Raw genomic sequence first — 26,877 nt, 5'->3', positions numbered from 1 at the left:
TTCCATTCGTCACTGGATGCAACTCCCTCCAACGCAAAGACACTGTGTTGAAGATGTGGACTTCAATCTGATCACTGTTGTTCAGGTAGTTGTTGGTCCCTCCAAAGTAGTACAGATTGTGTCCGACCACCACAGCAGCACGGTAGGAACCCTTAGGTGCTCCTTTCAGATTTATCGTCCAGTGAATCATTTCACACTCCAGCACCACTGTGAATCAGTGCTACTAATTTACAGGATAAGTCGTTAAAGGTCAGCGTAACTAGTTGGAACAGTTGTTGAATGACATTTGGTTTATTGGACGGTAGCTTTTAAAGACGAGTACATTGGTTGTGATGACAATGTTGTGTTGTCAAATGCGTGATGATGTAATGATGTAGTATTTGGGATTTTTCCTCACATTTGATTTGAAATCAGAATATTTATTTTGGGTAAAAAAAAGTTTCTACCTTGATGCTTTGTAATATATTCCAGCATAGTGGTGGCCACCATCTTTAAATTGTCCAGTTTGACGGCTTTTTTTTAGCTGGGCCTACAGCCGATTTGGATTCAGCACACTTTAATACCCCTAGAAAACATGTATGCCATAAATTAACACGATTTGCATTCAGCACTTTAAATAAGCACTTTTTCTGAAATCCTGCCTAGTCTATAAGTCAGGGGTCTCCAGTTTTTAGAAATGTCAGCCCCTGCCTCTCTAACATTCTCTGCACATCCCTGGCTGGGGACCAAATGGAACCCCCTCAAGGACCTCTAGGGGTCCCCGAACCCGACGTTGAGACCCAGTGCATGAGCAGCTTTCCAGTGAAAAGTGGGAATGTCTGTCCGTATTGAACGGCTGGGGGAACAGAATGACACATCGCTTCACTGGAAGATATGGAAGGAGAGAATGTTGAGAAAGGGTGGAGGGCTTTTCTGAAACAAAAAGCTCTTTTCATCATTTGAAGCTAGATTTAGTGTGCGTGCGCACGTGTGTGTGTGTGTGTGTGTGTGTGTGTGTGTGTGTGTGTGTGTGTGTGTGTGTGTGTGTGTGCGCGTGTGTGTGTGTGTGTGTGTGTGTGTGTGTGTGATGTCAGAGTTAAACTCCTGGCTTTTCAGGGAGATTAATTCTAAATGACTTGTGGGAGTTAGGGGAGCAATAGGGTTGGCGGGAGCTCAAAGCATGCGTGCATGTGTGCGTGTGTGCGTGTGAGTGTGCGTGCATGGATGGTGGACATGAATGTGTATTGGACAGTGTGACAGCTAATATTATACTAGTAAGACACCTCAGGGCGACATGCGCCAATTCTTTGCCACCTGGCCAGTGATGTATATCGGACCAGTTACCCATATATGGAGACCCCTGGTACCCATATGGAGATCCATTTACTTTATATGGAGTTATGCTGTGAGAGCCCAAACATGCTTATTCAGTTATTTGTTATGTGAAAATCCTATGATGTCTATGACATCTGACATCATACCCTTTTATGCCTATACATGGAGATCCCTGTCTGTAGAACCAGCCACACAGATATGGGCTGTCATGGCATCTGTATGGTCATCTGTATGGATTCTGTTAGTGTGGTATGTGACCGATGTGGCCTCCATATATGGGCATTCCCATATGAAGTCCTTTTAGATATGGGCTTAATATTGATGACATCAGGGAACTCCATATATGGGTATAAAAGAGATTCTGTCAGTGTGCCTTCACCTGACATCACAGTGATGTCAGAGCATGACGTCAGCACGACAAACCCATAGACCTGTGATGTCACAGTGATGTGTCAGGGGAACCACAGTGTCAGGCGTGACCTACAGAGATACACGGACAAAATGTGCAGGTTTTCATAGTTAACTGCAACCTACGGCTGCAATTATCCTTAACATAAATAAACACAAGGGGATTGTATTTGTGCTGGTACACATAAAACGACATAATACACTCACTGTTCATTTGAAAATGCAAAACGGGACACAAATAGACCGGGTAGCATCCCTTTGGGTCTGTTATATATGTGTTTTTGCACAGTGTACCTATGTAAACTACGCAAGGGATAATTGTCAGCATGCTGGCCGTTGTTAACCCCTGACAGGATGATTAACTCATCGGGTGCCCACGAGGTGGCAACGCGTCAATCTCGTTGATGTCTACATGTGCCCAACAACGCCTTTGCCGCGTTGTACAGTAAACTATACTGTACTGTAGCTACTGTACTTGGCTACCGCTGTGATGAAACAAACTCCATTTCCCAAAATGCACCGCGGGATCACATGACCGGGAAGTGCTGTCTTCTCGTTCACTGCCCTGTTTAGCTGCTGCACAAAAGATGCAGTTTTCTCCTAATCTAGCTTTTAAATCACTTTCATGTTCAAAACGGCGGCCTCTTCTACCGGCCGTCACGCAAACGCTGTGGCTTAGGATTGATAAAAAACGGTCCTGACTGAAAGAAAAGATTTTCGCGAAATAAACAGGACATGCTTGGATTACATTTACTCGGATTACTTTTTTCGCCAGTACCTCGAAGGTAGGTAAAATGGTGGGTTGCCAAGGGCACCAGCAAATTAAATGTTGAATAATTCTGGGCATTCAATGTGTTAGACACAGAGGCGAAGCCAAGCTGCGCAACACGGTCGCCTCGGAAAACAAGAACGTGTGGATCGAAATAGAATACATTTTCTGTTACTGCATCGTCTATTTCTCGCTTCAAACTGCATCGTCTATTTCTGCTCTCAAGACATTCTTGAGAGCAACATTTAGTTGTAAATGACACTGTGTGTTTGTTTACAGGGCTGTCATGTTGGATAAAACATAGAAATCAAGGTGCTCTGAGCCTTTGATTAGACAGCGGTCTGTTATAGAGCGGAGCGGTCATTATCCGGGAATAACACACAGCTGAATTCAGCTAGCGATTGACCAATCAGAATCAAGCATTCAACCAAGCCGTGTAATAAATTGACATGTCGTCACTGTCGGGTGGAAACCTGCGCTATGGACTTTTCAGGGTTCAAATCAAACTTTTCAGGGTAGCAAAAATCTAAAAGCACAATACAGATTGCGATGTGACAGGTCTTTAAGTAAATCTGCTATTTTCACTACTTTTGTGTGATGAAATAAAGTAGGGGCTTTAATCTACAAACAAAACTAAAAAGGACATATGGAGATTTCAAACGTGTAACGTAAATGCACATTATACCGTGATTATAATGTTCAGTTCACGAGCGTGTGCACGGATAAAACGTGCGCAGCATGCACGGGCAGAGCTGTGCGCACACGCACAAGTTTGGCGCGTGTCTGTGGATGGAGGTAAGGAGTGTGTCTGTCCAAATCGGGGACTAAAAGTTGTTTGGAAAGGCTTCAGAACAATGTGTTATTTGCTCCAGATTTAGAGCGACATGACAGGGCTTGTTGTAATCATCATCAGTGCTGGAAGAAGACATACTCAGATGTGTTACTTATTCTAAGTAAAAGTATCAATACCACCACCATTATAGAAATACTCTGTTTTAAAGGTCCGTATTCAAAAGAATTACAGTTACAGTTTAGGCATTTAGCAGACGCTTTTAATCCAAAGCGACTTGTATAAGCAGGTAATACATCACTATAATAAGCAAGATAATATGTCAGTATATCAACAACAATACAAATGCTATCTATCTTCATGTATGGTCATTGAGGGAAGGGGAGTGTTACAGTAGCTCAGTCCACAAATTACTTGATGATGCAGGGGGAAAAAAAAAGTCCTCAAACGCATCACATCGGGACATGCTGTGGGCTTGAAAAAGCGCCTGTTTTCGAATTGCAGAAGTATAAAATAAAACATGGGGTTAAGTGGGTTAATGTATCTAAATCGAACTAAAGTCGGAGAGAATAGTACAACATTTGCCTACAACAGTGGTTCTCAAAGTGGATTCCAGGGTCTCTGTGGATTCCTTTATGGGGGTCTAAATTGACCCATACAAGTGTGTAACTCTGACAGTGTACAAATGGAACCATTTGAGAAAACTGGCCTACGAGATGTAGTACCAAAAAAAAAAAAAATGTAATAAAGGAATTAATAAGAAATACTAAAAGCACAGTACTTAATGTACTTAGCTCCTTGCCAGAGTTGTCTGTAACTCTGACAGTGTACAAATGGAACCATAACGGGTCCATTTGGTTCCATTTGTACACTGTCAGAGTTAAGGGGAGACATTGAAATGTAAACGTTTGAGAAAAACTGGCCTACGAGATGCAGGAGTATTAAAAGTCCAAAAAAAAAAAAAGAAATGAATGAGAAATACTAAAAGCACAGTACTTAATGTACTCAGCTCCTTGCCACCAGTGTACTGTACATGACAGGGCTTGTTGTACTGATCAGCAGCAGCACAGTGTGTTTTCACTGAACCAGTGCAGTGGAAAGCAGGACGAGTTCCAGACAAACAGTTGGAGTCATCTTGTTCTTGGACACAATCTCTTGTTTCCCCTCTGATTATTGGAGGAGGAGGGAGGGGAGGGGGGGGGGACGCTCAGCATGTTTGATGTTAATAACCCATAAAATATTTCACAATATCAAAACGTATCGGCCTGTCATGCAGGGCCCGCAGATCAGGGAGGTTTCTTTAGCTTTATTTAAACCTCGAGGACCTTTGGTATCATCAAACTGACACAAATTTTGACCCTAAAAGATGTCAGCACACTGCGCAGGAAACCGGGTTCAAATCTGGGGTAGCTGGGAAAGTTTTAAAGGACAACTTTAGTTTTTTACAACAAGGGTTCATATTTTAGATAGTCATTAAAGAAAAGAAAAGATGAGTGTTAAAATGTTTTCATTTACTTCTTTCTATCGTTTTTGTGATTTTAACGATTTTGATTTGCATGCATGCAAACCCCAGGTTAACCAAGTGGCTAAATATGTATTTTTAGACACAATAAGCCCATTCCCAAGATGCACAGCAATCTCTCATGGGCAGATGTGACTTATGGGGGCTGGTGTAGTAATAAAGAAATTGCCGGCTTATTGTGTCTAAAAAGACATATTTAGCCACTTGTACGCATGCCCCCACCCCACTGAAATCAAAATATTAAAATCGCTAAAACAACAGAAAGAAGTAAATGAAAACATTTTAACACTCATCTTTTCTTTTCTCTAATGACTATCTAAAATATGCAGTAGGAGCGAGATCATTTAGCGACCTACAACCGGGTCGCGACGTGGTCGGTATTTTTCAGCGACCGGGTCGCGAAATCGAGCGACCGGGTCGCTAAATCGAGCGACCGGGTCGCTAAATCACCGACCGCGCCGTTAAATCGACCGACCCGGTCGCTAAATCTACCGACCTGCCTGCAGTTTTAGGTCGGTAGATTTAGCGACCCGGTCGGTGATTCTAGCGTCCCGGTCGGTGGTTTTACCGTCCCAGTCGGTCGATTTAGCGACCCGGTCGCTCGCTTTAGCGGCGCGGTCGGTGATTTAGCGACGCGGTCGGTGATTTAGCGACCCGGTCGGGAGGTTGTGTGGCAGGTTAGCCTAACTGAGGTAAGGTTACTGAGGTTAGGGTTAGGGTTAGGGTTAGGGTTAGGGTTAGTAGCCCGGTGGTCGGTGGAAGCGACCACCGGTCGGTGGATTTACCTACCCGGTCGCTGGATTAGCGTCCCGGTCGGTGGAATTAGCGACCCGGTCGGTGGTTTTAGCGTCCCAGTCGGTGGTTTTAACGTCCCGGTCGGTCGATTTAGCGACCCGGACGGTGTTTTAGCGTCCCGGTCGGTGGTTTTAGCGTCCCGGTCGGTGGTTCTAGCGTCCCGGTCGGTGGTTTTACCGTCCCAGTCGGTCGATTTAGCGACCCGGTCGCTGAAAACAACCGACCACGTCGCGACCCGGTTGTAGGTCGCTAAATGATCTCGCCCTCTCTCAAAATATGAACCCTTGTTGTAAAAAAAAAAAAGTTGTCCTTTAAAAAAGAAAGAATCGGAGTACTTCTTGTGATATCAAGAAGACCTCGATGCCTGGATATCCGCCATCCTGGTTAAGGCTGTGTGTTGTTCTATTGGTGTGATATTAACTCTGACACGAGTACGACACACAGAGTAAAACACACACGACTATTAGCAGTAATTCTCAACCAGTTCAGATTTCAAGGATGCCAAGGTCAAGAAAGAAAGAGGCCGCACAGCTCTTCAGCCACGATGCAAAACTTTAATTTGAACCAACGTTTTAACTGTATCAGTCGTCTTCAGGGTTTTGATAGGACTGAAGGATGCCAAGGTTGACATGCATTAGAGTCTAGAGACTCCATGGACCCCCATTTGATAACATGGCTGTCGGGCAGAAACCTCTTATCCATATTTTAACTTTTTGGGTCTTTTTGAAAAATGAAAGCCCTACTTCAGGGGTCTTCAAGAGGGGGTCCTCAGAGTTACTACAAGGGGTCCTCCAAATCTTTGTGTGATAGAAGCTTTTTTTGTCTCCTTTTTGATATTAACCACTTGAACACTGGCGTCCACATTCTGAGAACTTTAGCCAAAAATAGCGGATCTAGCGATCTACAAGCTCACAACGAGATTGTAGATCGGCTATTTTCGGCTTTGAGGTTTGGTGTAGAGGGGAAAAAGAGCAGACCAAGTACAGAGTGAAAGGTCAAGTTTATTAAGTATTGACGGTTCAAGTGGTTAAATATCTGAAAACACAAATTGACATGAATCGAAAATACACTGATGATTGTGCCGTCAAACAATGAAACTACAGTATATATGGTATCTATGGGTTGTGGGGGTCCCTGCTTCATCTCTCTTCAAACTAAGGGGTCCTTGCCCTGAAAACGTTGAAGACCCCTGCTCTACACGAAAGCATCAAAAGTAGCAGATCAAAACAAGCGAGGCAACGCGTTTTGAGCTGGGAGATCTGCTACTTTTGCCGCTTTTGAATTTTGAATTTTGAATCCCGAAAAGTAACAGTTTTGGACATATGAGGTTTGGATGCTCAACTGCGAGCGGATGATCATAGGTCAAACAAACGATGGAACATTTGAGGTGGTTCGCAAAACTATTCGTCGTTGTCGGGTGGAAACCTCGTATCTCCAAGTTTCAAATTTGTATGTTCTTTCGCAAAGTTAAGCCCTGCATCATCACACAAGGCAGTCGCACAAAAATAGTGAAAACAGCAGATCTACAAGCACACAACGCCTCGCGGCGCGAGGCGTTGTGTGCTTGTAGATCGGCTGTTTTCACTAGTTTAAATCATTTTTAAAATGATAAATGCAAAACGAACGGTTTTGGACATACAAGGTTTTCACCCGACAGTGATGTATTGCAAAGATGTCCTCCTAACCATTTCAATTATTCTCATCTCATTACTCACCTGCTCCTCGTTGGGTCAGAAATGAAAAGAGACCGCACTATTTTGTTGAAGCCGACGTTGGGCGGTTTGATTTGTGCGTTTGTTTCTAGGCACGTTTACAAAGGGTAACCAGAGTCTTGACGTTAACCAGAAATCCCAGTCTACGCACACAAACACTTGCACGCATGCACACGTCAGTGGTGGAAAGTAGCTAAGTATTCAATACTTTTACTTCTACTCTACTATCTCAAGAGGCAAATGTTGAAATTTTTACGCCACTACAGTTATTTGCAAACAGTTTAGTAATTGTTGCGACCACAGGTCGCAAGTTTACTATGAAAACCGACACATCTTGTCCACGTATATCTGGCTGTACGTACGTCACCCCTGACACTGTGGTTCTATGGGTTTGTCTTGTCGCTCTGACATGCCCTGATGTCACTGTGGCTTGATGTCCCTTTTATGCCCAAATATGGAGATTGCTGATGTCATCGCGAGTCCATCCATCCATCCATCTTCAACCGCTTATCGGGAATCGGGTCGCGGGGGTAACAGTTCCAACTGAGCCTTCCAGATTTCCTTATCCTGAGCAACTTCCTCCACTCCCTCTGGGAGTATACCGAGGCGTTCCCAGGCCAGTTTGGAGATATAATCCTTCCATCTGGTCTTAGGTCTGCCACGGGGTCTCCTCCCAGTGGGACGTGCATCGAGGACCTTCCTAGGAAGGCGCTCGGGGGGCATCCGTACTAGATGCCCGAACCACCTAAGCTGACTCCTTTCCAAGTGAAGGAGCAGCGGTTCTACTCCAAGTCTCACGAGTCACACATGCAAATGAATTACGTCCTTGTCCGTTTTATGCCCATATATGGAGATCCCTGTCCCGATGTCGTCAATTTTAAGGGCATCTGGGAATGCCCATATTTGGTAATGTATATGGGCATGTTCTGACATCAAATTGTTGACTATCATAAAGGGCAAGGTCACATGTCGCCCTGAGGCGTCTTACTAGTAATTTAATAATAATAAAAAATTTTACTGATTACTTTATAGATTTGGATTATTATTATTTCCAAACATAAATTAACCACTTCAGCTCTATACATAAATAAATTCAAATTTCATTTTGAAGGAGAATTTCTGCCTAGAAGGCTATCTTATTTTAGAAGTAGGCCTGCTTATTTGCTCCCTCAAAAACTGGTCACCATTATTGTTGTTAAAATGATGACCTTTGAACGCACGCACATCTCTGTGCCACAGAGACGTGTGTGTGTGTGTGTGTGTGTGTGTGTGTGTGTGTGTGTGTGTGTGTGTGTGTGAGTGTGTGTGTGTGTGTGTGTGTGTGTGTGTGTGTGTGTGTGTGTGTGTGTGTGTGTGTGTGTGTGTGTGTGTGTGTTCACAGAGTCTGTGGAAAGAAATACATTAATTAAACAAGCAAGATGACTTAAAGGACAACTTTAGTTTTTTACAACAAGGGTTCATATTTTAGATTGTAATTGAAGAATATAAAAGATGAGTGTTAAAATGATTTCATTTACTTCTTTCTATTGTTTTAGAGATTCTTATTTCAGTAGTTGGGGTCATGCGTACAAGTGGCTAAATATGTCATTTTACACAGAATAAGCCCATTCCCAAGATATAACACAACCTTTCATGGTTGGATGTGACTTATGGGGGCTAGAAGTGTTACTGTAAATTAAATAAACTGCTGGCATATTGTGTCTAAAATGACATATTTAGCCACTTGTACACATGCCCCCGCATGTGTACGCATGCCCCACATTTTCGCACTGTAAACGTGATAAAACAATATAACGAAGCAAATGAAAACATTTTAACACTCACTTTTTATTTTCTCTAATTACAATCTAAAATATGAACCCTTGTTGTAAAAAAACAAAGTTGTCCTTTAAAGGTATATTCAGTGATTGTATTTCATTCAAATAAAAATATTCCATTCATTCTCCTCACTAGAATATGTGCTGACCATATAAGGACCTCCACCATGGCCCGTGTTGCGAGCATAGCTAGATTTGGTTTTCAGAGGTGGCCAGCCAGTCCTAGTTATGTTATGATGTTTAGTTATGATGGTCAAAATAAAAGTTTTGAGAACCACAGTCGCTCTGAATTAAGAACGTCTGCTAAATGCCTAGATTGTAAACTACTGAACTCATAAAATGCCACGGTCTCGTAGTAAATCAGTATCATACATATCCTGAAGCTGCAGACGTAGGCCTACCGATATTCAGTGATTGGGTCTAATGATCAAAACAAGAACATTATAATGGTGTAAAAAATCTATAAAAAACTAAACATTTCCACGCTGTAAGGCCAGTAAGGGACAAGATGACCCCCGGCCACTTTCATTATCACTGAATACACCTTTAATCTAAAGGGGAACACACACAGGACGCGGAGGCGGCGCGGAGGCGGCGCGGAGACGGCGCGTCAACAAATACAGCCCCATTATTTTCAATGAACTAACCCACACCGGCGGCGTCAGACGCGCGCAGCCGCGGGTCTGCCACCTCGTCTGCCGCGCCGATACGCCGCTGTTCTATTTTTCCAGCGTTGCCGCGCGTTGAACATGTTCTCCCATGCTTCTCCCCACCAGGGGAAATGGATGGGCTGTGTGGCAGCGCGCCGCATCCAGTTGGGGTTACCGCGCGGCACTTAACGTGCGTCGATACCGCGACGCGACGCTGCGCAGCCGTCCTCGTTCAGTGTGTGCTCCCCTTCAGTCTTCTTATGCTCTAGTGTGATCGAGTGGGGCTGTTGATTTACAAAAAGGAAAAAAATGAATATGGAAATAGGAGGTTTCTCCCTGTAGCCCTTACTGACACGCAGTGGTGGAAAAGAATACTCAAATCCTTTACATACTGTAAGTAAAAGTATCAATACTGCAACATAGAAATACTCAGTTAGGCTTAAGCCACACCAAAGTACCTACTGTATGAGAGTGGATTCCCCATTCCACCAATGCATTTCAATGAGAATGGAGCATTTCTTTTTTTTTTTGCAGAAATCCTCTACTGGCATGAGACCACTCCATTCCCATTGCTTATAGCTTTTAGTTAACCTTGTGCTGTCTTTGCCCACCGTTCTTATTTCTCCTATTCTTATCTGTTCCACCCACTAATTTTGTCTTTATGATTATATTCTCTTGTCATTTTCTTTTTTAGTTTTAATATTATTAATATTGTTGCCATGGTTTGCCTTATTGTATTGTTATTACTGCTTTTCTACTTTTTTGGGAAGCGATTGTGATGTTTTTGTTTTTGTGAAGCACTTTGAGCTGCAGTCGCTGTATGAAAGGTGCTATATAAATAAAGTTTATTATTATTATTATTGAAATACATTGGCAGAATGGGGATTCCACTCTCATAGGTACTTTGGTGTGGCTTCAGCCTTAGGGTGCCCACACACCAAAATACCTAAAGTGGAATCCGCCAATGCATTTCAATGAGAATGGAGCAGTTTCATGCCAGTAGAGGATTTCTGCAAAAAACACTCCATTCTCATTGAAATGCATTGGCGGATTCCACTCTAGGTATTTTGGTGTGTGGGCACCCTTACAAGTGAAAGTCCGGATTTCAAAATGTAATTGAGTAAAAGTACAAAAGTACTGGCACAAAAAGTATGAAATGTATAAAAATGGCAGATCTACAAGCTCACAACACGTTGCATTGTGACGCGTTGTGAGCTTGTAAATCGGCTATTTTCAAATAGCCTAGTAGGTACTACTACTGGAGGGCTAAAGTGGTTAATGTAGTTTTTATAATATTATAATTTTTATCTGCGAAGTAACTAGTTTTCAAATAATTGTAGCAGAGTGAAAGTACAATATTTGGATCCAAGATGTAGCGGAGTAGAAGTAAAAGTATTGTAAATGGGAAATACTCCAGGAAAGTCCAAATGCCATAAACATTCTACTTAGGCGCAGTGCTTAAGTAAAAGTACTTAAGTTACTTTACACCACTGCTGACACGAGGTAAGAGGAAAGATCCAACACATGTAAGCACATCAGAGTATATAGGAAGCAGCTGGCCCTTGGACGCCCACCAACCTCGGGAGGGGGGAGAGAGAGAGAGAGGGGGGCACAACGGGCAGAAAGCTGCTTCCCCTCCACTGAGGTCAGAGATCGGACTGGGCTGGAACGCACCAGCGGTGAAAGAAATACATATTGTCGCTGTCCGGCAGAAACCTCGTATCTCCAAGTTTTAAATTTGTACGTTCTTTCGCAAAGTAAAGCCCTGCTTCATCATACATGGCACAAAAGTAGTGAAAACAGCAGATCTGCAAGCACACAACACCTCGCGGGTAACGCCTACTTACGGATAATGCCTGACACTGTGGTTCCCCTGACGCATCACTGTGAGATCACAGGTGACATCACAGTGATGTCAGATACTCAGAGCAGGGATCTCCATATACAGTATGGGCATAAACAGGTGACATCACAGTGGTGTGGCTGGTTCAGACAGGGATCTTCATGTATGGGCATAAACTGGATCGTATGTTGTGATGTCATGTGAACCACTCTAACAGAATCCCTTTTATGCCCATATACTGTATGGCAACATGTTCTCACCCCTAATGCGTCATACAACCGACGCTTTGTCAATTACTGTAATGCGTCGGACGACAGACGCTTTGGGATTGCCGAATGTTTCACTGGTTGGACGCATTGGGTGGTCTAAGAAGAAAGAAAAAAAGAGCAGTTCCCGAAGCGGGATTCGATACCGCTTTGAAGGGTTCACTGGTTTACCAGCCAGCCGTCGCTACCGCTCACGCCACTATAAACGACGGAGCAGTGCGGTATTGGGCGCCTATGACCCCCGTGAGTCGCCACCGAGGCGAGCGCTAGCGAGCCGAGTTGCCGCGACGAGCGGTGGGAACGGCGACCAATCCCACTCAGCCGCGTTACCGAATTATGTGCCGTTATGGACAGAATAGTACATTTTGACCAGGGGACTGCTTCCGCGTCCGAATACGGCTCAAATAAGGGACTACGTTATCATCCACGTTTTGTCAAAAAAAAAGGGAATTTCCCAGTCGTCTGGTTAGCTCAGTCGGTAGAGCATGGTGACGCCAATCCAGAGACAGGGGTTCGATTCCCCGTGACGGCCGTCATTGTAAAATATTCCAGTAAACAAATGTCGGCGCATGCGTACTAAGACTACGTTCTCGTCCTAAAATTCTCCGTTTGCGTCCGACCATAGACGCTGTAGGTGTTCCGAAAGCGTTGCACGGGTGAAGCAGAAAGCGAGTTGGGAAAGCGTCGGACGGGTGAAGCAGAGGGGGTAAGAATGGGCTGTGTATGGAGATCCCTGATGTCATCAATATTAAGTCCATATCCAACAGGGGCATAAAAGGGATTCTGTTAGGGATCTCCATATATGGGCATAAAAAGGGCTGTATCCCAGATGATGCCCTGTTAGGAGAACTACACTAACAAAATCCATACTGTATATGGCCAAGACAGATGGCCAAGACAGATGGGCAACAAATGGACCCATTCAAATGTTCCATTTGGTTACCAACTCTCCATCATTTATCTGGGGACCACCTGGATCCCCCTCAAGGACCACTGGTGGTCCCTGGTTGAAAACCACTGCAGTATAAAATTCGAAGCATCAGACCTCCTCACCCAGGAGTCAGCCCAGCTCCTCATCCAGACATCAGTCATATCAAAACTCGACTACTGTATCTCTCTCCTTACTGGCCTCCTGGCATGTGCACTTAAACAGCACTTAACACATTGACCGCCATTTTAACATTCACTGTAGGCTCCCCTGCCATTTTGTTTAAGCATTTTCTTCATATTTAGACATTTTTCCTAAATTCCCTGTTTGCACGAAAATGTCATACAGTGCATGGATTAAAAGAGGACATCCTCTAGTCTCTCCAAAAAATATTTTTTTGTATGTACGATGTAGCAATCTAGAGTTTTGGCCATTTCAAACCCCTTGTTTTTTCAAAATCCAGGTGGAAATTCAAAATAATTGGAGTTATTGACCTTTTTGTGAATGATCTGTTTTCAAGTGGATAACTCACTTGAGATGTGTCTTTATGGCTTCAGGCATTATCAGATAAGTGTACTAATGTAATTATGTAATAGGATTTATTTTTAGAATTTTCTGTTTAGAAAAATGCAGAGAAAAATATTTTTATTGGCTATATCTGACCAAAAAACTCACATACTATATTGCAGTATTTCTGTGAGTATTTCTGTGAGCCCCCACTTGGGGGCGCTTTCTCTCTGTCTCTGTGTGTCTGCTGGTTGTCTTTTGCTCTGTACAGGTGCACACACACAAATAGACATAAAAGGGGGCATGAGTCTTTTTTCTAACATGTCCTAGAATGTGAAAATAGCAGATCTACAAGCTCTACAAGCTCAACACATCGCTCTGAGACTGTGACACATTGAGAGCTTGTCATTCAATTTTATATGAGATACTTCAATGGTTTCCAGTGGAAATAAGCTTAGTCTTTTCATGGATCTCCTTTTAGTAGACCTTGTACCAGTGAACTGTACCGTCATGAAACTGTACCTTTTCCTATGCAAACTTCTAATAAAGTCTTCAATCAATCAATCAAAGTCGAGCTTGTAGATCTGCTATTTTCACATTCTAGGACATGTTGGAAAAATGTCTCCCCCTGCCCCTAAAAAAATCCTCTGCACTGCCCTGCTAAACAGCTCCTCTGCGTCTTTGCTCGTTAGTAACGACACTAGTTGATCTCTTGCTTTTTGGGAAGAGCGTGGTGGGGGAGCGTGGGAGTTTTGGTGGTGGTCCGTGAGAAGTGTTGGCTGGAGACCAGGCAGGGTAATGAGAGGACGGACCCCCTTCCAGGGACCACTTCACTTGTCTCTGACTCAACTGGATCGCGTCGTGAACTTTATGTAATCGGGCAGTTTTATTGATTGATTTTGTAAGAGTTGATTATCGTGTTCCCACTGCTCTGCGGAGCGAAGCGTTGGGCCCGCGGACCCCCTGTTAGAAAGCCGACCAGGGACCCCCCTTTGCAAAGGACCGCCTGGCGCCAATGGCCTGCTTGGCTGCTTGTGGACCATTACAAAACAATATATTATAGCCTGGATATATGGATTATAACCTGTGGATTCTAATCAACCATCATCATTCTCAGGTATGTTTTAGAAGCATTTATATGGCGAATTGGCGATAATTATTTTGTATCTAGAGAGAGAGAGAGAGAGAGAGAGAGAGAGACAGATCTCTGAATCAGAGACTCTGATAGCACTGTGCTGATCAGGACAGGGGGACCACTGAAACAGACAGTGGTCCGTGGACCACCAGCCAGCTAAGAGATGTTCACACACACACACACACACACACACACACACACACACACACACACACACACACACACACACACACACACACACACACACACACACACACAGCTGTTCTCACACTTTTTTTTTCTTCTCTTTTTTTTCCGCCAGCCTTGTGTGCGCAAAATGCGTCACTGTGCCAGTTCACTGTGGGTTATGGGGAGATTTATATGCATTTGTATTGCAATTTATACATTATTACAGTCTTTTTTTCAAACACACTTACTTTGATGTGTGATATTTTAGGTTCTCTGTAAGATAAAAGGATAAAAATTTGTCACGAGCTGGGGGAGAGTGTAATTAAACATTACATTATATAAAAGCAAATTCTCGGGACTATCGGGCCTGGCGGGGAACGACATTGGGATTTTCTCGGGACTATCGGGGGAGGCGGGGAATGAGTTAAACAGCACGAACAATGCGAACATTTGTAACTCAAATCTTGCTTCTGGGGGGTCCCTGGAACTAAATATTTTGGGGGTCCTTCACATGAAAAAGTGACATAGAAACATAGAAACTGACACTTTTCAAAAATAGCAGATCTACAAGCTCGCAGCGCGGCACCAAAAGAATGTGTTCCCAGTCTAAATGGGTTAAATCCCCTCCCCTATGAAGAACATTCATGGGGGGCCGTGAATATGTGTACCCAGGGCCCAGATTTTGGTGCGACACCCCTGCTTCAACCAGACCCATACCAAGGGATGATCCACAACTTTCCAACATCCCATTGTGCACAGAATGTGCAGGCAGCTTCCGGCGCCGCAGCCGAGAGTGATCTACAAGCTCACAACGGTTGCATCTGCGACACGGCGTGAGCTTGTATGTCTGCTGTTAACCGGAAGTGTCCCGCAAATAATGCTACAGTAAATTCTCGCGGAAACAGGTGGATAGGTATCAGGTGTTTTCACATGTCTCCACCCTTCTCCGCTCCCTCCACTGGCTCCCAGTTGCTGCCTGCACAGAGTACAAAACACTTGATGTTGGTCTACAAAGCAACCAAAGGTATGGCACCCCGTATCTTCAAAGCCTGATCCAAACCTACAACCCCTCCCGCTACAGATCAGCTAGAATGGGTAGGCTGGCAGAACCTTTGCTAAAACTCCCTCCTGGCTCCCAAACTGTGGAATGAGCTTCCCATTGTAACTAGAACTGCGGACTCACTCCCAATCCTCCGCGGTAATCTGAAGACTCACCTCTTCAGACTCCACCTTAGCCCGTAGCACTTGCTGTAGCACTCTCTATACTACAATTATTTGAAATCTTTAGTGACTAGTTACTTTGCGGATATAAATAGACTTTAGCCCTATGTTATACCTAGGCTGATGTGGCGTGTTGTTAGCTTGTAGGTCTGCTATTTTCAAACATTTTGTACTTTTACCTTTGGTACTTTAAAGTTATACCATGTAACTTTTTTTATAAAACAAATCTTAAAATTGTCCTAACTGTTAAATCGCTAAAGTTTTAGAACACCCACTCCGTTATTTTCAGCTTCTGAAGCCTTCTCTTTATATGTTTTGACTGACCACTAGTTTAGCAACTTACACAGTATAGCTTTAAATACATTTTTGTTACCAATACTTTTGTACTTTTACTTGTAACAGACTATTTCTCCATTGCAGTATAGCTACATTTGCTTAAAGATGGGGTGACATGATTGTTTCCCCCTCTAAAACATGATTATCAACTATTATGATTATACTAGGAGGAAGATTTATTTCCAAGAAAGTGTACAGAAAGAGTTAAAATTAGGTTTTTATGTTGCCACACCCACCAGTTCATTAAGTATTCTTGGTTTTCATGGTGGGTGGTGACCCAGCTGAAGTTAGCCACACCCACAGTGTTGGGTGAATGGTAATTAGGGGAGGGGTTGATTCTATGATGTAATTGTATCTGTGTTTTTGGACCGGCACTTTTGACCCACAAGGTGGCAGCCTCCAGGGAAAAAAAACAAATACAATGGGAATACATAATTGCTCATAACAACCACACCAGGGGAGGGGGTCTAATGAAATACTGTCAACCTCCTAGACACATGAAAAACAGAGAAAGTACAAAACTATGGCACCGCCTCTTTAAGTAAAACATTTGAGTACTTTTTCCACCAGCGTTTCCAGGGTTCACGAGGCTAAAAGGTGAGACCCAGGCAGGTGTGTTATCATAGTTCTGCCTGGCTGCCTCTGCATGCTCTACATCACAGTGAGAGGATCCCCTCGCTTCAGGAAACATCAAACAAACGCTCTGCATTTGATCACCGCTTCCTGTGATGTCCAGCCGTGTCTTTTATCACAGTGTTTTATTACGTGTGGTAAATGGTGCATGTATATAGCGCTTTTATCCAAGGCGCTTTACATATACTGTGCATTACATTCACCCATTCACACACACACATTCATACACCGATGGCGGAGGAAACCATGCAAGGCACCAACCTGCTAACCGGGAGAAATTAGGAGTTCAGAGTCTTGCTCAAGGACTCTTCGACACTAACTCTGGGGAGCTTGGATTCGAACTGGGAACCCTTCGGGAACCCTTCGTGCTCTAGTGACAATTTCTCTACCCCTGAGCTATGCCACCCCACAAGTGTGATTGCTATAAGCAACACAAAATTGTATTCTTTCTAAAAGTGACAAAAGCTGTTGTCATGCTTCAGTTGACATCACAATATACAGTATAAAGGTAGGAATGGCAAGATGCGTCACACTTGCAATTTCCCAGAATTGCGCCTTTCTAGTTTCATTGGGGTGCGCTCAATATGCAGACTAGCGTCGGCAGGTTAGTTACTCGTCACGGTTACTGAGGTTAGGTTTAGGGTTAGTTATAGTGTCGGAATACCAGCCCGTCGGCATATTGATGCGGACCCGTTTCATTTTGGTTTTGGTTCCATTTGTACGTGGCACTACAGTTAGTTACAGACCTGGAAGGCAGCTGTGGTTCTCAAACATTTTCATGGAGGACCCCCACCCCAATATTTCAGCATGCATCCAAGTGTGAAATCAGCCATCACAACGCCATCAAGGCCTGCCAAAAATAAATTTGTGAGGACAAAATCAACCGTTAATTTAGTAGACTAAAACTAGACTAAACCAAAACATTTCAGATATGGATTCATATAAAAACATAAACAATTTATTTTAGTCGAAAAACTAAACCAACATTTCGTCGTTGTCGGGAGTAAACCTTGTATCTCCAAGTTTCGAATTTGTGCGTTCTTTCGCAAAGTAATGCCCTGCTTCATCATAAAAGGCCGTCACACAAAAGTAGTGAAAACAGCAGATCTACAAGCACACAACGCCTCGCGGTGCGAGGCGTTGTGTGCTTGTAGATCTGCTGTTTTCACTAGTTTGGTTCATTTTTAAAATGATAAATACAAAACGAATGGTCTTCTTGGACATACAAGGTTTTCATTGGACAACGACGATTTGCTCAACGCTGAAAATCAACGCTGGTTTACGCACCCTGGCCCTCGCCGTTGAAACCGTGCCCATCTCTGAACAAACACATTTTTTGTTCCTCCTCCCTTATCTTCCTGGATGTTTTGAAGGGGCAAACACCGATAAGAATCTGCAGGAATTTCCTGCTAAACTGTAAACGTTAAGCTGAACGCCACGATGACATCTCTAACAAATCGTTTGTTGTCGGCTGGAAACCTTGGGTGTCCAAAAACAATCAATCCTATTTTTTTTTATTATACTTTTAGTTGTTTACATTCAGTGGTGGAAAATGTACATTTGTTACTTGTTATATTTGTTATATTGTTTTACTTTGGTAAAAGTACTTCAATGTAGAAATACTCGGACTGTTACAAGTAAAAGTCCAGGATTCAAAATGTACTTGAGTAAAAGTATGAAAGAGTTGGCTTCAAAATGTACTTAAATTACCAAAAGTAAAAGTACAATTTCTTTTGAAAATAGCTGATCTACAAGCTCAAACCGCGTCGCATCGCAACACGTTGTGAGCTTGTAGAAGTAAAAGTATTGGACATTGGAAATACTCAAGTAAAGTCAAAATACCTCAAAACAGTACAGTACTTGAGTAAATGTACTTAGTTACTTTACATCTCTGGTTACATTATTTATAAACCCTACAGGACATAACCACCTTTCACAAAGAAATTCAGAAACAGCATGCATTGTGAACTGTAATATAATGTAAGATTCTAAAGATTAACAGTGTAATTCAGGGGTGCCGTGGATGAAAAAGTTATTTACAGGGGTGACCTGAGTCAAAAAAGTTTGAAAAAAGAATATGGAGCAGGGACGTGCAGAGAATGTTTGATAGGCATGGGGCTGACATTTCTAAAAGGGCCTTTTGGTAGAGATATCACACTGAATTAAGCATAATCAGTGGCCTAACATCATGTATTTCTACACAGAGAGAGCAATTCTTTCAACAGAAGATGCTGCATTCAAGTTCAGGAGAGTTTGGACGACGCAATTCTCTTCAATGCCGCCTTCAGGTATGGCATGGCATATGGCATTTGCATAACTGCATTCATGGTCTGGAAAGGGCACTTTTTACAGACGGATAAAAGGGCAGGAGCTCAAGCCCCCTTTGATGTCTATGTGTGCACGTGCCTTATATGGAGATAAGAGGTTTCTGCGCGACAGCGACGATACGGTCCATGTGAACAACAACCTGCCAGCATGCTGGTAGCAGAGCCTTATGTCCTCCTAACGCCAAGCCTCACAACCAGGCTGTGGTGGAATGTTTTACTTCAATACAGGGACGTGCTGGCCATTAGGAAAAGCGGGACAACTCCCGAACGGCCGGGTCATTCCCGGCCGGTCCAGGCCCGCCATGGGAGTCGCTCTCCATTCCGACATGTCGCCACTACGAAATTGACTTCTAATTGTCGGTGTGGCGACACTACCATAGTGGTTAAGTTTAGGGTTAGGGTTAGAGATTGGCCGGCGGAATGCACCCGCCGGCCATTAGGGGAAAAAAAAACTAAATAAAATGTCGGCCTTTGTTCCATTTTGGGGGCTGAGCAGCCAACAAAGTAAATCGTCACTGTCGGGCAGAAACCTTGTATCTCCAAGTTTCAAATTTGTAATTCTTTTTGCAAAGCAAAGCCCTGCTTCATCATACAAGGCCGTCGCACAAAAGTAGTGAAAACAGCTGATCTACAAGCACACAACGCCGAGGCGTTGTGTGCTTGTAGATCGGCTGTTTTCACTATTTTAAATCATTTTTAAAATGATACATACAAAACAAACGGTTTTGGACATACAAGCTTTCCACCCGACAATGACGAAATATAACTCATGTAATTGGGCCACTGGCTTGTCACTTGTCATGATCTGAAATGGCAAATCTTTGAGTAGCAGCAGCGCTATAGAGAGAGATCTCTCTCTATCGCGCACAATGAGGGCCTCTCCAACTCTTTTTCCCGGGCTGAATCAGGGGCCCAGCATGTCCCTGCAACCAGGCTGTGGTGGAATGTTTTAAATCAATAAATGTATCAATAACGCATGCAATGTAGAAAGTAAAAAAACTCCATTTTACACGTAGTTTCATGCAGAAAATATTTTCAGATATTTTCAGAGCACCCGAGCCCATCCAAACATAAAATTACTTGTGTTTTAGTTCTACTGGATCTCTTCACCACTATAGTACCTCCCGGACATTTTTTATTTGTTGACGGAATTTTCAATCTATTTCTCATAATAGCTTAGTTTTTATTTCGTTTTCGTCACAGGTGGTCGACGAACATTTTTCGTCATGGTATTAAGACTGCTTTAACTATTGAAAAATAGCAGATATACAAGCTCACAGCGCGGCACCGAGTGCCGCGCTGCAAGCTTGTAGATCTGCTATTTTTGAAAAATCATGAAAATTAGAATTTTTACCCGATTCTATAAGTGTCTTTTGAATCCTTTTTTTTTTAAAACCCTATGTTTCTATGTAAGCAATCTGGCCAGCCATCGTCAAAGAAAAGGTCCTTTTCACTTAATTGGAGCTCAGTTAGTCTGTTCTTGAGACACTACTATGTCAGTGGTTCTCAAACCTTTTCATGTGAAGGACCCCCAAAATGATATGTATTTGGCCACGGACCCCCATCTCAAAATATCTAGTTCCAGGGACCACCCAGAAGCCAAATTTGAGTTACAAACGTTCGCTTTAAAAATACATATATTCAAAGATTTGCACATGCACATTTTCACGACTTTAAAAAAAATAGCAGATCTACAAGCTCGGTGCTTAAATGGGTTAATCGACGGAATCAACGCGGTTACGCGGCCGACTTGCATTCCTGCCGCAGAAAGCAGATCGATCCAACGCTGCTTATCTGTCAAGGAGGAGGTGAGTAATTCCTCCCGCCACAAAGGATGGGAGCTAAACGGAAAGAAAACAACCAACTGTGGCATTCCTGAGTTATGCCTCCCCAGTGCATTGCATCTGCACGGAAAAATGTATTTGCTTTTGTACTCGGTGGTGTGAAGTAACTGAGTACATTTACTCAAGTACTGTACTTAAGTACAATTTTGAGGTGCTTTTACTCCTCTACAATTATCTGAAAACTTGAATTACCTAGTTGTTTTGTAGATTTTGATTACTATTACAAAACGTACATTAACCACTTCACTTTGGGGACTGCCCATAAGTCCGAAGGTTCATTAGTCTTACATCTCAATTAGTCCGAATTTAGTTAAGTTACTGAGGTTAGGGTTAGCGTTAGGGTTAGGCATAGTATTCTTAACAGATTCGGACAAATGGGCTGTCGGAACATTAACAAAGAGGTTTCGGACCAATGCCATGGCACCGCTGCCTATTATACATTTCGGCATTTGAAAATAGCCGTATTACAAGTTCACATTGCGTCACGAAATGTGACATAATGCATAATGAGTACTTTCTACTTTTGTTACGTTAAACACATTCATACCAATTATACCAATACTTTTGTACTTTCACTCAAGTCATTGTTGAATTCCAGTTGTTTACTTGTAACAGAGTATTTCTTAAAGCATTGATACTTTTACAAAACATTTGAGGACTGTTTTCCATCACTACTTGTACTGAAGGATTCTGTGTGGAAAAGTACCCAGCATGTTGTCTCCGTCACACACAGGGCACACACACACACACACGCACGCACGCACGCACGCACGCACGCACGCACGCACGCACGCACGCACGCACGCACGCACGCACGTGCGGGTAGCACAACGCTCTGTACCGCGAGGCAAGCCCAGGTGTGCCTCCAGATTTTGCGACCACACTATTATTGTTGCAACATGTACAGTACAATACAATTTGTTTTAAAACTTATTTACTATATCAGTACTTTGTGTGCACTCATTTCCCAATACAGTGGCAAATTCTATAACCTAAAAAACGTTTAGTCGCTGTCAGGCAGAATCTCTAATCTCCATCTCCTAGCTTTTTATATATTTCTTTTGTAAATTAACACCTTTTTTTTCTGTTTTTGGGCATGCTATTCTGAAATCTAGGCAAACATATTTTAGTGGCTCAGGGGTTGTACTTTTACTCCACAACAAGTATTTGAAAACTTGAGTTACTAGTTATTTTGTAGATTTGGAGTATTACAAAACATACATTAGCCACTTCAACTCTATATAGATTTGGGCCATTTGAAAATAGCCCATCTACAACCTCAATGTGTCCCATGTTGGTACTTGAAGTATTTTGGTACCAATACTTTGGTACGGTACTTTTGCTCATTTTGAATTCCTGACTTTTACTTGCAACAGAGAAATAATCGATCGCATTTTCATAGTGCTTTTCCAAGTGCTCTACAATGGTTCATTCATTCATACATTGGGAAGTGAAGCGGCGAACATTCAACACCAGCGTGGCAGCGTCCTCACTTCCCACACCAATGGTAGCAGGCTAGCACTGACCGACTAATTCACCCTTTGTCAAGTCCTGCCCGTTGTCCCGCTCCTCTTCACACCCATTGGTTGCTGTGTCTTGGTGGGACACTCGGTGGGACACTCCATCCACTACCATTTTAATTCACTTGCTTCGTATTGTTATTCTGTGTGTTCAATTCTCGTTTCAAACTTGGTTTCAATAAAATGGAGCTGCTCAGTGGCAGTATAGTGACTCAGCATGTTTTTAAATGTTTTTATTTCTCCAAAGATTATGTTTTAGCAAATTCAACATAAAAAAGGAGGAACCAGGGCGGGACAAGGCAGATACAGCCTGCTGGTTGGTCAGTCAGGGACTAACCAGAAGGCTAACAAAGGGTGAATTGGAGGCAATGTGGGGTTCAGTGTCTTGCCCAAGGACACTTCGACATGTGGACAGGAGGAGCCGGGATTTGAACCACCTTCACTACCTCCTGAGTGCAGTATTGATACTTTTACTAGTATGTTCACTACTGCAAATTCTGGGCCCTGGGTACAAGGATTCACTCACATTTTGTGCTTTAACTATTGAAAAATAGCAGATATACAAGCTCACAGCGCAGAAAAATCGTGAACATTTGTCTTTGAATATTATTTTTTTTTATTTTTTTTAAAACCCATGTTTCTATGTCAGTGGGGCTCAAACTCTTTCATGTCAAGGACCCCCAAAATGATATGTATTTGGCCACGGACCCCCCACCTAAAGATATTTAGTTCCAGGGACCCGCCAGAAGCAAAATTTGAGTTACAAATGTTTGCTACAAAAAATACATATATTCAAAGATTTGCAAACATTTTCACGACTTTTCAAAAATAGCAGATCTACGTTCAAGCTCGCAGCACGGCACCGAGTGCCGCGCTGTGAGCTTGTATATCTGCTATTTTTCAATAGTTAAAGCAAGGGTCTTCAAGGTTTTCAGTCTAAGGACCCCTTAGCTGAGAGAGAGATGAAGCAGGGACCCCCAGATTCCATATAGTTTCATCGTTTGACAGCACAATCATCAGTGTATTTTGGATTCATGTCAATTTGTGTTATAAGATATGTAACCTTTTGAACCGTCAATACTTAATAAACTTGACCTTTCACTCTGCACTTAGTCTGCTCTTTTTTTCCCTCTACACCAAACCTCTTTGCCGAAAATAGCCGATCTACAAGCTCACAACGCCTCGTGCTGTGAGGCGTTGTGAGCTTGTAGATCTGCTATGTTTGGCTAAAGTTCTCAAAAAGGTTTCTATCACACAAAGATTTGAAGGACCCCCTGTAGTAACTCTGAGGACCCCCTAGGGGTCCCGGACCCCCTATTGAAGACCCCTGAACTAAAGTATAAAATAATTAAGGCCCCTCCACCTTGGGCCCTAGTAGCTCAGTCCCACTTCCCCCCCACTTTGTGACACCCCTGACCACTGCTATTAGGAGCAGTGCTATTAATACAGCAGTGAGGGAGCGCTTAGGGCCGGGGGTCTGTCTGTCTATACGGGTCTTGCTCAGGGACACGGGCAGGAGGTGAACCGGGGACATTCTGTTAGCCCACATAGCCTCTCTCTGCCAGTGGCAGGGGTTGACACTAAGGTCTCAGAGGCACTTGCCCGTCGGGCAAGTACAGGTCATGTTCTACCTGCCCAAAGGTCATGCCCACTTGCCCGAAAAGTAAATTGTCCATTATAAAATGATAGGTAAGATTTTAATGAAAGCTCGGTTTAACACATATTTCTTTACTTTCTGGGGCTGTGCGATAAGAAAAAGTCACACTGTACCTCAATACTTCCAAATCCAAATATCTACATAGCACTGGCGCCTATTCAATAGAGCCAAGGGGAGCAACGGCTCCCCCAGATCTGCCGCCCCCCCCCCCCCCCGCAGGAATATTGCGTGCCGATCAAACAACGTGAAGTGCTTTTGCGTTCTTATTTAATAATTTATTTGGCGTCAAACCCTAGCTCTGGCGTCACTTACTGCACGTTAACACGTACGTCCTTTAAGTAGACCTAAAAATAAAAGTAGTGTGTTGACTAATCATTACAAGTGTCTCTAATTTCTCTTATTTTGAAATCCGATTTTAGAGGAAGTCCGTCTTAACCCAGCTGCCATGACACTCGAAACTCTAGTGTAACTAAGTAAACACGGACCCACGTGGATTAAAAACAATATATTATAGCCACAGTTCATATTTACGATAGGATATTTAAACCATGCAGTGACTTAAACAAGAACACACTTTGGAAATACGGCACATTAACCTCTCGGAATCTCCGTAGCAGCATACAGTATTATGTGAGTAGAGCATTTCATCTGTCTCTCTGTCTGTCTCTCTCATGCTGGTTTATGTCGCATCACAAGGCTTTCACGTTGTGGGAGCAGAGCTTGTAGCTCCAATAAAACGCTTGCTGTGCAGTTATCAGGTGCAAAAGACGAGATCGGCCATCGCCGGCGTCTTTTCTCTTTACTAGGCTATTATTTATATTGTCTTGCATGAGCAACTACGAGGTGTGCACTGTGCAGCATATCTTGATACAATCTGCCATAGTTCTCCATCTATTCATCATTGCTTTTAAAAATGGCACTGTTGAATAGGATAACTATTTAATGTGCAGCTCTGAAAGGCTTGCATAGACCTAGTGTTCTATTTATTTGGTCATGTCAGAGCCTATTAAAAAAAAGGTGCGCACCAAGCAACATATCCAGGTCCTCCCCTGAAGCCCCAAAGACACCCGAAAATGACTTAATAAACGACTTTATAACCGCAAATAACCGATTTTCGCGGCGCCGCTTCGCGGCGCAAAAAAAATAAATAAAAAAGATTCCAGGATTTGTGCTCCCCCTAGTGGGGACAGAGTTAGGCGCCGGTGCTACATAGCTATGATTGAATGTCTATAATTTCACACTTGTTATTTTACATTTTTAACAGTAAAAACAGCACATTATAAGTAAACAGTGCTCTTATTTTACATTCCACAGACAGAAGACAGAGCAGGCTGGCCACGTTCAGGTGTTTAGACATATCTGGTGTTGTGTTTATAGACGGTTGCGTCCCCTCTCAAATGAGCACTTGCCCGGTCGGGCAACCTGAAAGCAAACTTCACCTACCCCAAGTTTTATTTACCTGCCGGGGGCAGGTGAGCAAGCCTTAGTGTCAATCCCTGAGTGGTGCAAAAAGGTACTCACATTTTTCATGTATGCTTTCTTTTTTTTTTTTTCATAATTTTTATCCCACCATTTTGTAACCCATTTTTTCACCCAGTGCCAATTGCCTATGTAATCCTGGGCTCTGCTCTCCCTCTGCCAACCTGGGGAGGCAACGGACTGACCTCATGCTTCCTTCTATGCATGAGGAGTCCAAGTTGCTTCTTTTCACCTGACAGTGGAGATTTTCCCTGGTTTGGACGTAGCGCGTGGAAGGAACACGTTATTCCAACCAGTTCCTTTCCCCTCCATCAGGCGCCCCGGCTGGCCAGGGGGAGGCATTATTGAGACCAGGATTACGTGCATGTTTTTGTGAGGGTATCAACCCTAGGAGACACGGGGAGAACATGCAAACTCCACACAGAAAGGCCCTATCGCCAACCCCACCTAGGGTGTGGGCGCTGATGACGCGGAGGAGGAACACGCCGCCAGTGCCCACAGCGTCCCCCGGCGGGAATCGAACCCAGGACCTTCTAGCTGTGAGGCGAAGCGCTAACCACTGCGCCACCGTGCCCCCTCATGTATGCTTTCTAACAATAATCAAAATCTACAAAGTATCTAGTAGGGCATTCACCAAATATTAGAATATTCGAATATCAAAGTCACTATTCGACGTTGTTCACCGAAGTCGAATATTCGCTTATTTTTTATTTATTTTTATTTTTATCTTTAAAAAATATATAGTTTATACAACTTGGCTAGATAGGAAGTCATAAGAATGAGTTGTCAATGCCCCTGGTGGATGAATTTGTTAATGCTCTATACCAGGGCTTCTCAAACCTTTTTAGGCCGTGACCCCCAAAATAAACATATTTGAACTGGGGACCCCCACCCTGACAAGCACTTGGAATTGTAGGTATTAATGTGACTCGGTTCCACAGATAAATATTGTGAAACTACATGCTCACAACGCCTCGCTATTTTCACAATGTTTGCCTCTTGTTTACTTAATATTTGACAGTTTGGCCGGTCCTGTCGAATATTCGACTATTTCGAATACTTTGAGGTTGCATAATTCGAATACTAAAAATCACTATTCGTGAATGCCCTAGTATCTAGTTACTAAAGTTTTCAAATACATGTTGTGAACTTGTGGAGTAAAAGTACAATGTTTGGATCTGAGATGTAGTGGAGTAGAAGTAAAAGCATTGGAAATCGGAAATACTCAAGGAAAGT

The 26,877-nt window shown here is 43.1% G+C and overlaps 1 protein-coding gene across 1 annotated transcript in view; it reads right to left on the bottom strand.

Moving 5' to 3' along the window:
- Window positions 1-26,877, bottom strand: part of LOC308297029 (EGF-containing fibulin-like extracellular matrix protein 1) — a gene marked incomplete at both ends in the record, with an annotated part of 69,197 nt that overhangs the window by 23,923 nt on the left and 18,397 nt on the right. The window lies entirely within an intron of this gene.

This window comes from Nannobrachium achirus (genome assembly GCF_963921795.1).
Source record: "Nannobrachium achirus genome assembly, chromosome: 13".
NCBI classification, from domain to species: domain Eukaryota; kingdom Metazoa; phylum Chordata; class Actinopteri; order Myctophiformes; family Myctophidae; genus Nannobrachium; species Nannobrachium achirus.
The sequence above is the reverse complement of the archived record's forward strand: the minus strand, read 5'-3'. Positions and strand labels throughout refer to the sequence as shown.